The sequence below is a fragment of the Kogia breviceps genome, chromosome X (genome assembly GCF_026419965.1).
Source record: "Kogia breviceps isolate mKogBre1 chromosome X, mKogBre1 haplotype 1, whole genome shotgun sequence".
Classification (NCBI taxonomy): domain Eukaryota; kingdom Metazoa; phylum Chordata; class Mammalia; order Artiodactyla; family Physeteridae; genus Kogia; species Kogia breviceps.
Genome location: NC_081330.1, coordinates 96,981,203 through 96,995,540, shown reverse-complemented (window position 1 = coordinate 96,995,540; position 14,338 = coordinate 96,981,203).

Here is a 14,338-nt window from a genome sequence, read left to right as displayed (position 1 = left end):
GGCAACCATTTCTCAACCTCCACCCTATGGAAACTATTAATCAGCAACCTTATGGTCAACCCCTCCCCAAATCCCCCAAACCCTGACAACTACTGATCTACTTTCTTTCCTTACAGCTTTGCCTTTTCCAGACTGTCATAAATGAAGTCATATAATATGTAGCCTTTTGGGTCAATTTTTCTTTATTAAGTCTAAGTATTTAGGATTGTTATGTCCTCATGAAGAATTGACCCCTTTACCACTATATAATGATATTCTTTATCACTGTTAAAATTATTTGCTGTGAAATCTACTTTATCTGATATTAATAAAGCCTCTTTGGCTTTCTTTTGACTAGTGTTAGCAGAGTACTTTTTTTCTATCCTTTTACGTTTAACTTATGTGAGTCTTTAGGTTTGAGGTGCATTTCTTTTCAGCAGCATATACTTGGGTCTTGCATTTTTATCTAACCTGGCAATCTCTGCCTTTTAATCAAGTTATTAAGAATATTTACATTTAATGTAATTAGTGATATGTACATTTAAGTCTATCATCTTGTTATTTGAGTTCTATTTGCCCCATCTGGTCCCTTTTCCCTTTTTCCCCCTTTTAACTTTCTTTTGATTTAATTGATTTTGGGAAGAGTCATATTTTTAATTCACTCTGCCAATCTCTGTCTTAATTGGTATACAGCCAGCCCTCCGTATCCATGGATTTTGAATTCATGGATTCAACCAACCGAGGATCAACAATATACAAAAAAAAATCCAGAAAGTTCCAAAAAGCAAAACTTAAATTTTCCACGTGCTAACAATTATTTACATTGCATTTACAACTATTTACATAGCTTATACATTGTATTAGGTATTATAAGTACTCTAGAGATGATTTAAAGTATGTTTAGATTATATGCAAATACTATGCCGTTTTATGTAAGGGACCTGAGCATCCATGGATTTTGGTATCTGTGGGAGATCCTGGAACTAGTGCCCCAAGAACCCTGAGGGACAACTGTTTGAGACCATTAACATTTAATATAATTACTGATATATTAAGACTTAAGCTTGCCACTTTATTTCTTGTTTTTTATTTGTTCTCTTTCTGTTTTCTTGTTCCTTGCCTTGTGTGGATTACTTGAACATTGCTTAGAATTTCATTTTGATTTATCTACAATATTTGTTAGTGTATCCCTTTGTCTAGCTTTTTTAGTGGTTGCTGTAGGTATTTTATATATATATATATGTGTGTGTATACACACACACACACACACACACACACACACACCTATATCACAATCTACTAGTGTCAACATTTTCAACTGATGTATTATTTACTCATATGTTTGCTCTTTCTGAGTTCTTTTTTCCTTCATAATGTTCCAAGATTCTTTCTTTCATCATTTCCTTTCTGTTTAGAAAACTTCCTTTGGTCATTCTTTTAAGGTAGGTCTCCTGATGACAAATTCTCTTAGTTTTTCTTTATCTGAGAACGCCTTGATTTCCCCTTCATTCAGAAGGATACTTTTGCTAGATATAGGATTGGGGGCTGACAATTTCTCAGGGTTTCCTTCAGTTTCTTGAATCCATAGGTTTATGTCTTTTGCCTTAGGAAATTATCAGCCATTATTTCTTTAAATACCTTTTCAATCTCCCCACATCCTCTCCTTCTGGGATTCCAATGACATAAATGTTAGATCATTTGCTATAGTCCCACCTGCCCCGCAGGATCTCTCTATTGTTTTTCTCTCTGTTGTTCAAATTGTGAAATTTCTATTCTTTCCCCTGTCCTCTTCATTCTGTTGTTGAACTTATCCTTTAAGTTTTTTGTTATTATATTTTTTAGTTCTAAAGTTTCTCTTTGGTTTCTCTTTATATCTTTTATTTCTTTGCTAAGACTTTCTATGTTTTCCTTAGAAAGAGGTCTTCTATTTTTTTCATTTGTTTTGAGTGTGTTTCTGTTGCCTATTAAAACATTTTTAGTTCTAAAATCTATGTTATTTCAATGTTAGTATCAATATATATTAGTTATCTTTTCTTGTTCACTTTGACATCTTGGTTCTTGGTATGACAAGTGACTTTCATTTTCAGTTGACACCTAGATATTTGGGTGGGTCTGGATTATGGATCTTTTTAAAATCTTGTGTTTTAGCAGGCATCTTCTGACACTGCTCAGGGGAGTGAAGGAAAGTGACATCATGTTAGTGCCAGGTTCCCTACTCAGCCTCTGTTCATACTTGGGAAGAAGGGCTCTTTCTACTGCTGAGCAGAGGTAGAAGTCAGCCTTCCAACTTTGACTTCCCAGATACCACCATGGCTAGTAGGGGGAGAGGCACACAAGGCAAGGAAAAAGAAAACAGAGAGAGAAAGAGAGAGAGAATAAAAAACAAGAAATAAAGTGGCAAGCCTAAGTCTTAATATATCAGTAATTACATTAAATGTTAATGGTCTCAAACAGTTGTCCCTTGGGGTTCTTGAAGCACTAGTTCCAGGACCCCCCCCAACAGATACCAAAATCCATGGATGCTCAGGTCCCTTATATAAAATGGCATAGTATTTGCATATAACCTACACATACTTTAAATCATCTCTACATTACTTATAATACTTAATTACTGCTCACCACATGGCCTCCACTGAGACCATGGGGGATTTGCCTTGTTACCACTAAGTAGTGGTAAAAATTATGACTCTCCACTAAGCCTCCTCTGATACCATGCCAGTGGGAGTGAAAGGACATTCCTAGTTAGATTAATGTGGAAGGGGAGGTGCAGGCTTTTCACGTGGCCTCCAATGACACCACAGCGGGTGGTGGCCTTATTACCACTGAATGGTTGTGAAAGTTCTGATTCTCCATTAGGCCTCCTCTGAAACCAGCCCAAGAACAAGAGGTAAGGATGCTTTGTTACCACCAAGTAGAGGTAGAACTCCAGGCTTGCTATGTGGTTTCCATTGACATCATAGGGTGGAGAGGTTAGGTAAGCTCATTATTATTCTATGGAGATGGAGTAATGGATCCCCAGTTGGCCTTTTCGGATACCCTCCCAGCAGGGGAGTTAGGATTTCTTAGCATAGTCTGGCAACAGCTGTTTCATATATTTGGCCCATTTTTTTGGTTTGTTTCTGACAGGAGGGTAAATCAAGCCACTGTTACTCCAATTTGGCTGAAAGAAGAAGTCCCTCTTTTCATATTTTTTATATCAGTTTAAACAATATGCCAATTACTATAGGATTAAACATATTATCAGGCAAGTCTGGTTTAGAGGGTACTTAATCATTAGTTTTAAACTACAGGTTAAATCACAGATTGAACAATGATAGCCTGTTAAATTGAAATTTAGAGATAGAGGAATAAGAGGAAGAAGAGAGCTTCATTATATACCTATTAAAAGTAGATTATTAAGAACAATACCAGAGGAGCTTCAAGGCAGCAGAAGAGTAAGACGTGGAGATCACATTCCTCCCCACAAATACGTCAGAGATACATCTACAGGTGGAACAACTCCTACAGAACACCTACAGAACGCTGGCAGAAGACCTCAGACCTCCCAAAAGGCAAGAAACTCCCCACGTACCTGGATAGGGCCAAATAAAAAAGAAAACACACAGACAAAAGAATAGGGATGGGACCTGCACCAGTGGGAGGAAGCTGTGAAGGAGGAAAGGTTTCCACGCACTAGAAGCCCCTTTATGGGCAGAGACTGCAGGTGGCAGAGCGGGGGAGCTTCGGAGCTGCGGAGGAGAGAGCAGCCACAGGGGTGCAGAGGGCAAGGTGGAGAGATTCCTGCATGGAGGATCGGTACCAAACAGTGCTCACCAGCCCGAGAGGCTTGTCTGCTCACCCGCCGGGTCAGGCGTGGGCTGGGAGCTGAGGCTTGGGCTTCGGTCGGATCGCAGGGAGAGGACTGGGGTTGGCTGGGTGAACACAGCCTAAAGGGGCCTGTGCACCACAGCTACCCGGGAGGGAGTCTAGGAAAATGTCTGGAGCTGCCGAAGAGACAAGAGACTTTTTCTTGCCTCTTTGTTTCCTGGTGTATGGGGAGAGGAGATTCAGAGCATCACCAAAACAAGCTCCAGAAACGGGTGCGAGCCACGGCTATCAGTGTGGACCCCAGAGACAGGCATGAGATGCTAAGACTGCTGCTGCCGCCACCAAGAAACCTGTGTGCGAGCATGGGTCACTATCCATACCGCCCCTCCTGGGGGCCTGTGCAGCCCACCACTGCCAGGGTCCCGCGATCCAGGGACAGCTTCCCCAGGAGAACACATGGTGTGCCTCAGGCTGGTGCAATGTCACAGTGGCCTCTGCTGCCGCAGGCTCGCCCAGCATCCGCACCCCTCCCTCCCCGCAGCCTGAGTGAGCCAGAGCCCCCGAATCAGCTGATCCTTTAACCCCATCCTGTCTGAGCAAAGAGCAGACACCCTCAGATGACCTACACACAGAGGCACGTCGAAATCCAAAGATGAACACCACTAGCTGTGGGAACAAAGAAGAGAAAGGGAAATCTCTCCCAGAAGCCTCAGGAGCAGCGGATTAAATCTCCACAATCAACTTGATGTACCCTGCATCTGTGGAATAGCTGAATAGACAATGAAAAATCCCAAATTCAGGAGGTGGACTTTGGGAGCAAGAATATATATATTTTTTTCCATTTTTTCTCTTTTTGTGAGTGTCTATGTGTATGCTTTGGTGTGTGATTTTATCTCATTAGCTTTGCTTTTACCAGTGTCCTAGGGTTCTGTCTGTCCAGCTTTTTTTCTTTCTTTTTTTTTTTTTAACTTAAAAATTTTTTTTTCTTAATAATTATTTTTTATTTTAATAACTTTATTTTATTTTATCTTCTTCTTTCTTTCTTTTTTTTCCTCTCTTTTATTCTCAGCATGTGGCTGACAGGCTCCTGGTGCTCCAGCCAGGCGTCAGGGCTGTGCCTCTGAGGTGGTAGAGCCAAATTCAGGACACTGGTCCACAAGAGACCTCCCAGCTCCACGTAATATCAAACGACAAAAATCTCCCAGAGATCTCCATCTCAACGCCAAGACACAGCTCCACTCAACGACCAGCAAGCTACAGTGCTGGACACCCTATGCCAAACAACTAGCAAGAAAGGAACACAACCCCATCCATTACCACAGAGGCTACCTAAAATCATAAGGCCACAGACACCCCAAAACACACCACCACATGTGGACTTGACTACCAAAAAGACAAGATCCAGCCTCATCCACCAGAACACAGGCACTAGTCCCCTCCACCATGAAGCCTATACAACCCACTAAACCAACCTCAGCCACTGGGGAAAGACACCCAAAATAACGGGAACTATGAACCTGAAGCCTGTGAAAAGGAGACCCCAAACACAGTAAGTTAAGCAAAATGAGAAGGCAGAGAAGCACACAGCAGGTGAAGAAGCAAGGCAAAATCCCACCAGACCTAACAAATGAAGAGGAAATAGGGAGTCTACCGGAAAATGAATTCAGAATAATAATAGGAAAGATGATCCAAAATATTGGAAATAGAATGGAGAAAATTTTAAAAAGGTTTAACAAGGACCTAGAAGAACTAAAAAGCAAACAAACAGCGATGAACAACACAATAAATGAAATTTAAAATTCTCTACAAGGGATCAATAGCAGAATAACTGAGGCAGAAGAATGGATAAGTGACCTGGAAGATAAAATACTGGAAATAACTACTGCAGAGCCAAATAAAGAAAAAAGAATGAAAAGAATTGAAGACAGTCTCAGAGACCTCTGGGACAACATTAAATGCACCAACATTCGAATTACAAGGGTCCCAGAAAAAGAAAAGAAAAAGAAAGGCATTGAGAAAATATTTGAAGAGATTATAGTTGAAAACTTCCCCAATATGGGAAAGGAAATAGTTAACGAAGTACAGGAAGCACAGAGAGTCCCATACAGGATAAATCCTAGGATAAACACACCAAGACACATATTAATCAAACTATCAAAAATTAAATACAAAGAAAACATATTAAAAGCAGCAAAGGAAAAACAACAAAAAACACACAAGGGAATCCCCATAAGGTTAACAGCTGATCTTTCAGCAGAAACTCTGCAAGACAGAAAGGAGTGGCAGGACATATTTAAAGTGATGAAAGGGAAAAACCTACAGCCAAGTTTACTCTACCCAGCAAGGATCTCATTCAGATTTGACAGAGAAATTAAAACCTTTACAGACAAGCAAAAACTAAGAGAATTCAGCACCACCTAACCAGCTTTAAAACAAATGCTGAAGGAACTTCTCTGGGCAGGAAACACAAGACAAGGAAAAGACCTACAATAACAAACCCAAAACAATTAAGAAAATGATAATAGGAACATACATATCAATAATTACCATAAATATAAATGGATTAAATGCTCCAACCAAAAACACAGACTTGCAAAATGGTTACAAACACAAGACCTGTATATATGCTGTCTACAAGAGACCCACTTCAGACCTAGGGACACATACAGACTGAAAGTGAGGGGATGGAAAAAGATATTCCATGCAAATGGAAATCAAAAGAAAGCTGCAGTAGCAATACTCACATCAGACAAAATAGACTTTAAAATAAAGACTATTACAAGAGACAAAGGAGAACACTACATAATGATCAAGGGATCAATCCAAGAAGAAGATATAACAATTATAAATATTTATGCACCCAACATAGGAGCACCTCAATACATAAGGCAAATGCTAACAGCCATGAAAAGGGAAATTGACCGTAACACAATCATAGTAGGGGACTTTTAACACCCCACTTTCACCAATGGACAGATCATCCAAAATGAAAATAAATAAGGAAACACAAGCTGTAAATGATACATTAAAAAAGATGGACTTAATTGATATGTGTAGGACATTCCATACAAAAACAACAGATTACACTTTCTTATCAAGTGCTCATGGAACATTCTCCAGGATACACCATAAGTTGGGTCACAAATCAAGCCTTGGTAAGTTTAAGAAAATTGAAATCGTATCAAGTATCTCTTCCAACCACAACACTATGAGACTAGATATCAATTACAGGAAAAAACCTGGAAGAAATACAAACACGTGGAGGCTTAACAACACACTACTTAGTAATGAAGAGAGCACTGAAGAAATCAAAGAGGAAATTTTAAAAATACGTAGAAACAAATGACAATGAAAACACGACGACCCAAAACCTATGGGATGCAGCAAAAGCAGTGCTATGAGGGAAGGGTATAGCAGTACAATCCTACCTTAAGAAACAGGAAACATCTCAAATGAACAAGCTAACTTTGCACCTAAAGCAATTAGAGAAGGAAGAACAAAAAAAACCCAGTTATTAGAAGCAAAGAAATCATAAAGATCAGATCAGAAATAAATGAAAGAGAAATGAAGGCAACAGTAGCAAAGTCCAATAAGACTAAAAGCTGGTTCTTTGAGAAGATAAACAAAATTGATAAACCATTAGCCAAACTCATCAAGAAACAAAGGGAGAAGACTCAAATCAATAGAATTAGAAATGAAAAAGGAGATCTAACAACTGACAGTGCAGAAATACAAAGAATCATGAGAGATTATTACAAGCAAGTCTATGCCAATAAAATGGACAACCTGGAAGAAATGGACAAATTCATAGAACTGCACAACTTCCGAGACTGAACCAGGAAGAAATAGAAAATACGAACAGACCAATCACAAGCACTGAAATTGAAACTGTGATTAAAAATCTTCCAAGAAACAAAAAGCCCAGGACCAGATGGCTTCACAGCCGAATTCTATCAAACAGTTAGAGAAGAGCTAACACCTATCCTTCTCCAACTCTTCCAAAATATAGTGGAAGGAGGAACAGTCCCAAACTCATTCTACAAGGCCACCATCACCCTGATACCAAAACCAGACAAAGATGTCACACAGAAAGAAAACTACAGGCCAATATCACTGATGAACATAGATGCAAAAATACTCAACAAAATACTAGCAAACAGAATCCAACAGCACATTAAAGGGATCATACACCATGATCAAGAGGGGTTTATCTCAGGAATGCAAGGATTCTTCAATATACACAAATCAAACAATGTGATACACCATATTAACAAACAGAAGGAGAAAAACTATATGATCATCTCAATAGATGCAGAGAAAGCTTTTGACAAAATTCAACACTCATTTATGATAAAAACCCTACAGAAAGTAGGCGTAGAGGGAACTTACCTCAACATAATCAAGGTCATATATGATAAACCCACAGCCAACATTGTCCTCAATGGTGAAAAACTGAAACCATTTCCACTAAGGTCAGGAACAAGACAAGGTTGCCCACTCTCACCACTCTTATTCAACATAGTTTTGGAAGTTTTAGCCACAGTAATCAGAGAAGAAAAAGAAATAAAAGGAATCCAAATCGGAAAAGGAGAAGTAAAGCTGTCACTGTTTGCAGACAACATGATACTATACATAGAGAATCCTAAAGATGCTACCAGAAAACTACTAGAGCTAATCAGTGAATTTGGTAAAGTAGCAGGACACAAAATTAATGCACAGAAGTCTCTTGCATTACTATACACTAATGATGAAACATCTGAAAATGAAATTAAGAAACCACTCCCATTTACCATTGCAACAAAAAGAATAAAATATCTAGGAATAAACCTACCTAAGGAGACAAAAGACCTGTATGCAGAAAATTATAAGACACTGATGAAAGTAATTAAAGTTGATACAAATAGATGGAGAGATATACCATGTTCTTGGATTGGAAGGATCAACATTGTGAAAATGGCTCTACGACCCAAAGCAATCTGCAGATTCAATGCAATCCCTATCAAACTACCACTGGCATTTTTCACTGAACTAGAATAAAAAATTTCACAATTTGTATGGAAACACAAAAGACCCCCGAATAGCCAAAGCAATCTAGAGAAAGAAAAATGGAGCTAGCAGAATCAGGCTCCCTGACTTCAGACTATACTACAAAGCTACAGTAATCAAGACAGTATGGTACTGGCACAAAAACAAAAATATAGATCAATGGAACAGGAGAGAAAGCCCAGAGATAAACCCATGCACATATGGTCACCTTATCTTTGATAAAGGAGACAAAAATATACAGTGGAGAAAAGACAGCCTCTTCAATAAGTGGTGCTGGGAAAACTGGGCAGGTACATGTAAAAGTATGAAATTAGAACACCCCCGAACACCATACACAAATATAAACTCAAAATGGATTAAAGACCTAAATGTAAGGCCAGACACTATCAAACTCTTAGAGGAAAACATAGGCAGAACACTATCACATAAATCACAGCAAGATCCTTTTTGACCCACCTCCTAGAGAAATGGAAATAAAAACAATTAAACAAATGGGACCTAATGAAACTTAAAAGCTTTTGGACAGCAAAGTAAAACATAAAGAAGATGAAAAGACAACCCTCAGAATGGGAGAAAATATTTGCAAATGAAGCAACTGACAAAGGATTAATCTCCAAAATTTACAAGTAGCTCATGCAGCTCAATATCAAAAAAACACACAACCCAATCCAAAAATGGGCAGAAGACCTAAATAGACATTTCTCCAAAGAAGATATACAGATTGCCAACAAACACATGAAAGAATGCTCAACATCATTAATCATTAGAGAAATGCAAATCAAAACTACAATGAGATATCATCTCACACCAGTCAAAGTGGCCATCATCAAAAAATCTACGAACAGTAAATGCTGGAGAGGGTGTGGATAAAAGGAAACCCTCTTGCACTGTTGGTGGGAATGTGAATGGATACAGCCACTATGGAGAACATATGGAGGTTCCTTTAAAAACTAAAAATAGAACTACCATACGACCCAGCAATCCCACTACTGGGCATATACCCTGAGCAAACCATAATTCAAAATGAGTCATGTACCAAAATCTTCATTGCTGCTCTGTTTACAACAGCCAGGACATGGAAGCAACCTAAGTGTCCATCAACAGATGAATGGATAAAGAAGATGTGGCACATATATACAATGGAATATTATTCAGCCATAAAAAGAAACGAAATTGAGTTATTTGTCCTGAGGTGGATGGACCTAGAGTTTGTCATACAGAGTGAAGTAAGTCAGAAAAAGAAATATCGTACGCTAACACATATATATGGAATGTAAAAAAAAAAAACGGTCATGAAGAATCTAGGGGCAAGATGGGAATAAAGATGCAGACTTAGTAGAGAATGGAGTTGAGGATACGGGGAGGAGGAAGGGTAAGCAGGGACGAAGTGAGAGAGTGGCATGGACATATATACACTAGAAAACGTAAAATAGGGAGCTAGTGGGAAGCAGGCACATAGCACAGGGAGATCAGCTCAGTGCTTTGTGATCACCTAGAGGGGTGGGATAGGGAGGGTGGGAGACGGAAGAGGGAAGAGATACGGGGACATATGTATAACTGATTCACTTTGTTATAAAGCAGAAACTAACACACCATTGTAAAGCAATTATACTGCAAAAAAGATGTTAAAAAAAGAACTATACCATATGTTCCAAGAAAATAATCAGTACTAGACTTGTCAAAGTTTTTACTCAATTATACATATTGAAATGTTATTCCACTGATATTGTTCAACAATCTAGTTTCATAAAGTCATCTATTTCTAGAAAAAATGTCCTGGAAATTCTGCATCATAAGTTCCATATAGGTTGAGTCTCCCAGGTATCAGACTATAGTGGTGACATCAGCATGTATCCATGAGTTTATTCCCTGAAACCTAACTACATTACAATACTCAAGAGTCTCTCTTACAAAGTCTTGTTATCTTGGATATTTTGTTCAGAAATATTTGCCAATCGGCAACTTTTGGCTTTGGTTTCAGATAAATGTGAAGTGAGAGCAGAAATCCCTGATTGATGAAACTATCACTTTATTCCTGGAACTCTATCAGAGTGAAAAAGAGTGAAATCTCTCACTGGGGCATAGTTCTGACGCATGTGGACCTCCTTGTAACATTTCATACCAACTTAGTTGATTATTATGAAGGTAAAAATATGTTATGGTAGCAGAGTAATTGCTGGATTTAGAACACCTTAGTATCTCTCCTGTAAAATGTGTGTCATAATCACTAACATTTAATAAGAATTTTTAAAATCCGGGAATACATTTTTTTGAGAAGTCAATGTGTTGATAATATGTCACCCCTTGCACAGGAGTAAAAGTGGGACTCTACACATATTAAAGGGATTAACCACTATGAAAAATATCTTTGTTTTACAGCACTTGTCTTGCACAAAATTAACCTGGGGGAGATTGCTTCTTCTTTGATTTGATGTTTTTTCCGAATTTTGCACCCTAGTAAAGGACAACTCTTACCATTCTGTTGGGCCAATTAAGAAGATTATAAGCATACCAAGCAAACCCAATTATTTCTAACACCCCTACTTGCTCATGAGTGCCACTTTCTGAATTATAAGATGAGGAGAAATCCTTTGGTGCTATCTAGCAGCTGTCTTGGGAGCAATGAATATGGTTAGAGTGCAAAAAATACCTTTTCAATCGTATTATTCTGAATTTGAGGTCTGAACTCAGAGGAAAGCAACATCTTAATAGTTTTCAGATGATAGTTCACTTGTTCAAGGACAAAAAAGGTCCAGAGAGTAGTAATAACATATAAAAACCATAACAGAATTTTTTTCATAATAAACATTAGGAATTTAGTTCTTCATGTCAGGTTTTTACAGTTGTCTAGTTATGGAATCCCCCAAAGCATAAATAGCATAAAAATTAACAGACTCTTTTGAGAATGCACAGTCAGGTTGGAGGAGGCAAAAATCACCTGCCATCTGGGTAGAATACACTGAAAGCAAATAGTAACTTTTTATTGCTTCACATTCAGAACAGACAGTACTCTAATGACATTTTATTTTGTCTTCTGAGCTACCAGTATAGGCATACCTCATTTTATCGCAATTCTCTTTATTGTGCTTCACAGATATTGCATTTTTTACAAATTGAAGGTTTGTGGCAACCTTGCATTGAACACGTCTATCAGTGCCATTTTCCCAACAGCATTTGCCCACTTCGTGTCTCTATCATATTTTGGTAATTCTCACAATATTTTATTTATTTATTTATTTATTTATTTATTAACATCTTTATTGGAGTATAATTGCTTTACAATGGTGTTTTAGTTTCTGCTTTATAACAAAGTGAATCACCTATACCTATACATATATCCCCATATCCCCTCTCTTTTGCGTCTCCTTCCCTCCCTCCCTATCCCACCCCCTCTAGGTGGTCACAAAGCACTGAGCTAATCTCCCTGTGCTATGTGGCTGCTTCCCACTAGCTATCTATTTACATTTGGTACTATATATAAGTCCATGCCACTCTCTCACTTCGTCCCAGCTTACCTTTCCCCCTCCCCGTGTCCTCAAGTCCATACTCTACATTTGTGTCTTTATTCCTGTCCTGCCCCTAGGTTCTTCAGAACCATTTTTTTTTAGATTCTATATATATGTGTTAGCATACGGTATTTGTTTTCTCTTTCTGACTTACTTCACTGTGTGACAGACTGTAGGTCCATCCACCTCACTACAAATAACTCAATTTCGTTTCTTTTTATGGCTGAGTAATATTCCATTGTATATATGTGCCACATCTTCTTTATCCATTCATCTGTGGATGGACACGTAGGTTGCTTCCATGTCCTGGCTATTGTAAATAGAGCTGCAATGAACATTGTCTCACAATATTTTAAACTTACTATATTTGTTATGGTCATATGATCAGTGAACTTTGATGTTATTATTGCAAAGATTTCAACTCCCCAAAGGCTCAGATGCTGGTTATCATTTTTTAGCAATAAAGTATTTTTAAAGTATGTACATTTTTTAGACATAATGCTATTGCACACTTAATAAACTACATAGTGTAAACATAACTTTTATATGCACTGGGAAACCAAACAATTAGTGTGACTCTCTTTATTGTGATATTCACTTTATTGCAGTGGTCTGGAAGGCATCTATGCTAACCACTATACCACCAGTGCCTCAAGTGCAGTGGTCTGGAACCAAATCTGCCATATCTCCAAGGTATGACTGCATTTCCTCTCACATAAACATAAATTTTTAAATAAATAAGTAAATAAAATAAACATGTATGTAAATAATCATACTAAAAAATGAAAAATTATCATTTTTTGAAAATTTAAACTTCAGCTTTTAACATTTGTAAACATATAAGAAAGCACTTTTTTATATGGGCAAATATGTTTACATATCGGTGAGAATACGTAAATTAAAACTATTACTTGGTGACCAATTACTTTGCTCTTTTTGTCTCTATTCACTTTGATTTCTTTAAAAATTTTCCAGGCAACCTAAGATTATTAATTAACTACATTATAATATTTATAGAAAGACTTAAGTTGCAATTGCAAGATTCTTAATAAATTGTGAATTAATTAAATAATAATGCAATCACTGTTGATATTTTTAAAAATGACTTATCAAAAATTATAACACAATGAAATTTTATTCACACAGTGCAAGTAGAGTAGTTCCAGGGTTTATGTATTTTGAAACATTGGCTGGAAGTCACAAGAACAAAAAAAATTCAGAAGGATATTAGTTAGTATAATTCAATTTAGTTGAGCATCTATGTTTATATGTTCCTAAAATTTTTCTGTCAGTAACTATCACTTTTCTGACCCATAAGTATAGGAAAGTCCCACTCAGACTATTTGTAAGAAAATAAAATTAAACATTGTAGGGCTTCCCTGGTGGCACAGTGGTTAAGAATCCGCCTGCCAATGCAGGGGACATGGATTCAAGCCCTGGTCCAGGAAGATCCCACATGCCACGGAGCAACTAAGCCCATGCTCCACAACTACTGAGCCTGCACTCTAGAGCCCGTGAGCCACAACTACTGAAGCCCACGCCTAGAGCCCACGAGCCACAGCTACTGAGCCCACGTGCTACAACTACTGAAGCCCATGAGCCTAGAGCCTGTGCCCCTCAACAAGAGAAGCTACCGCAATGAGAAGCCCGCTCACTGCAAAGAAGAACAGCCCCTGCTCACCGTAACTAGAGAAAGCCAGTGCACAGCAAAGACCCAATGCAGCCAAAAATAAATAAACTAAATAAATTTTTTATAAAAACAGTCTTTAAAAAAATTAAACATTGTATATACTTTTTATATCATTCTACACTAATAAAATCAGAAAGAACATCTGATTTTACCTTTTTAAATTAATTAATTTTTAAAAATGAAGACATTATTTTTTAGAGCAGTTTAAGGTTCACAGCAAAATTAAGAGAGAGGAAAAATACAGAGATTTCCCATGTATCCTCTGTTCCCACACATGCATAGCAGCCCCCATTATCAATGTCTCCCAACA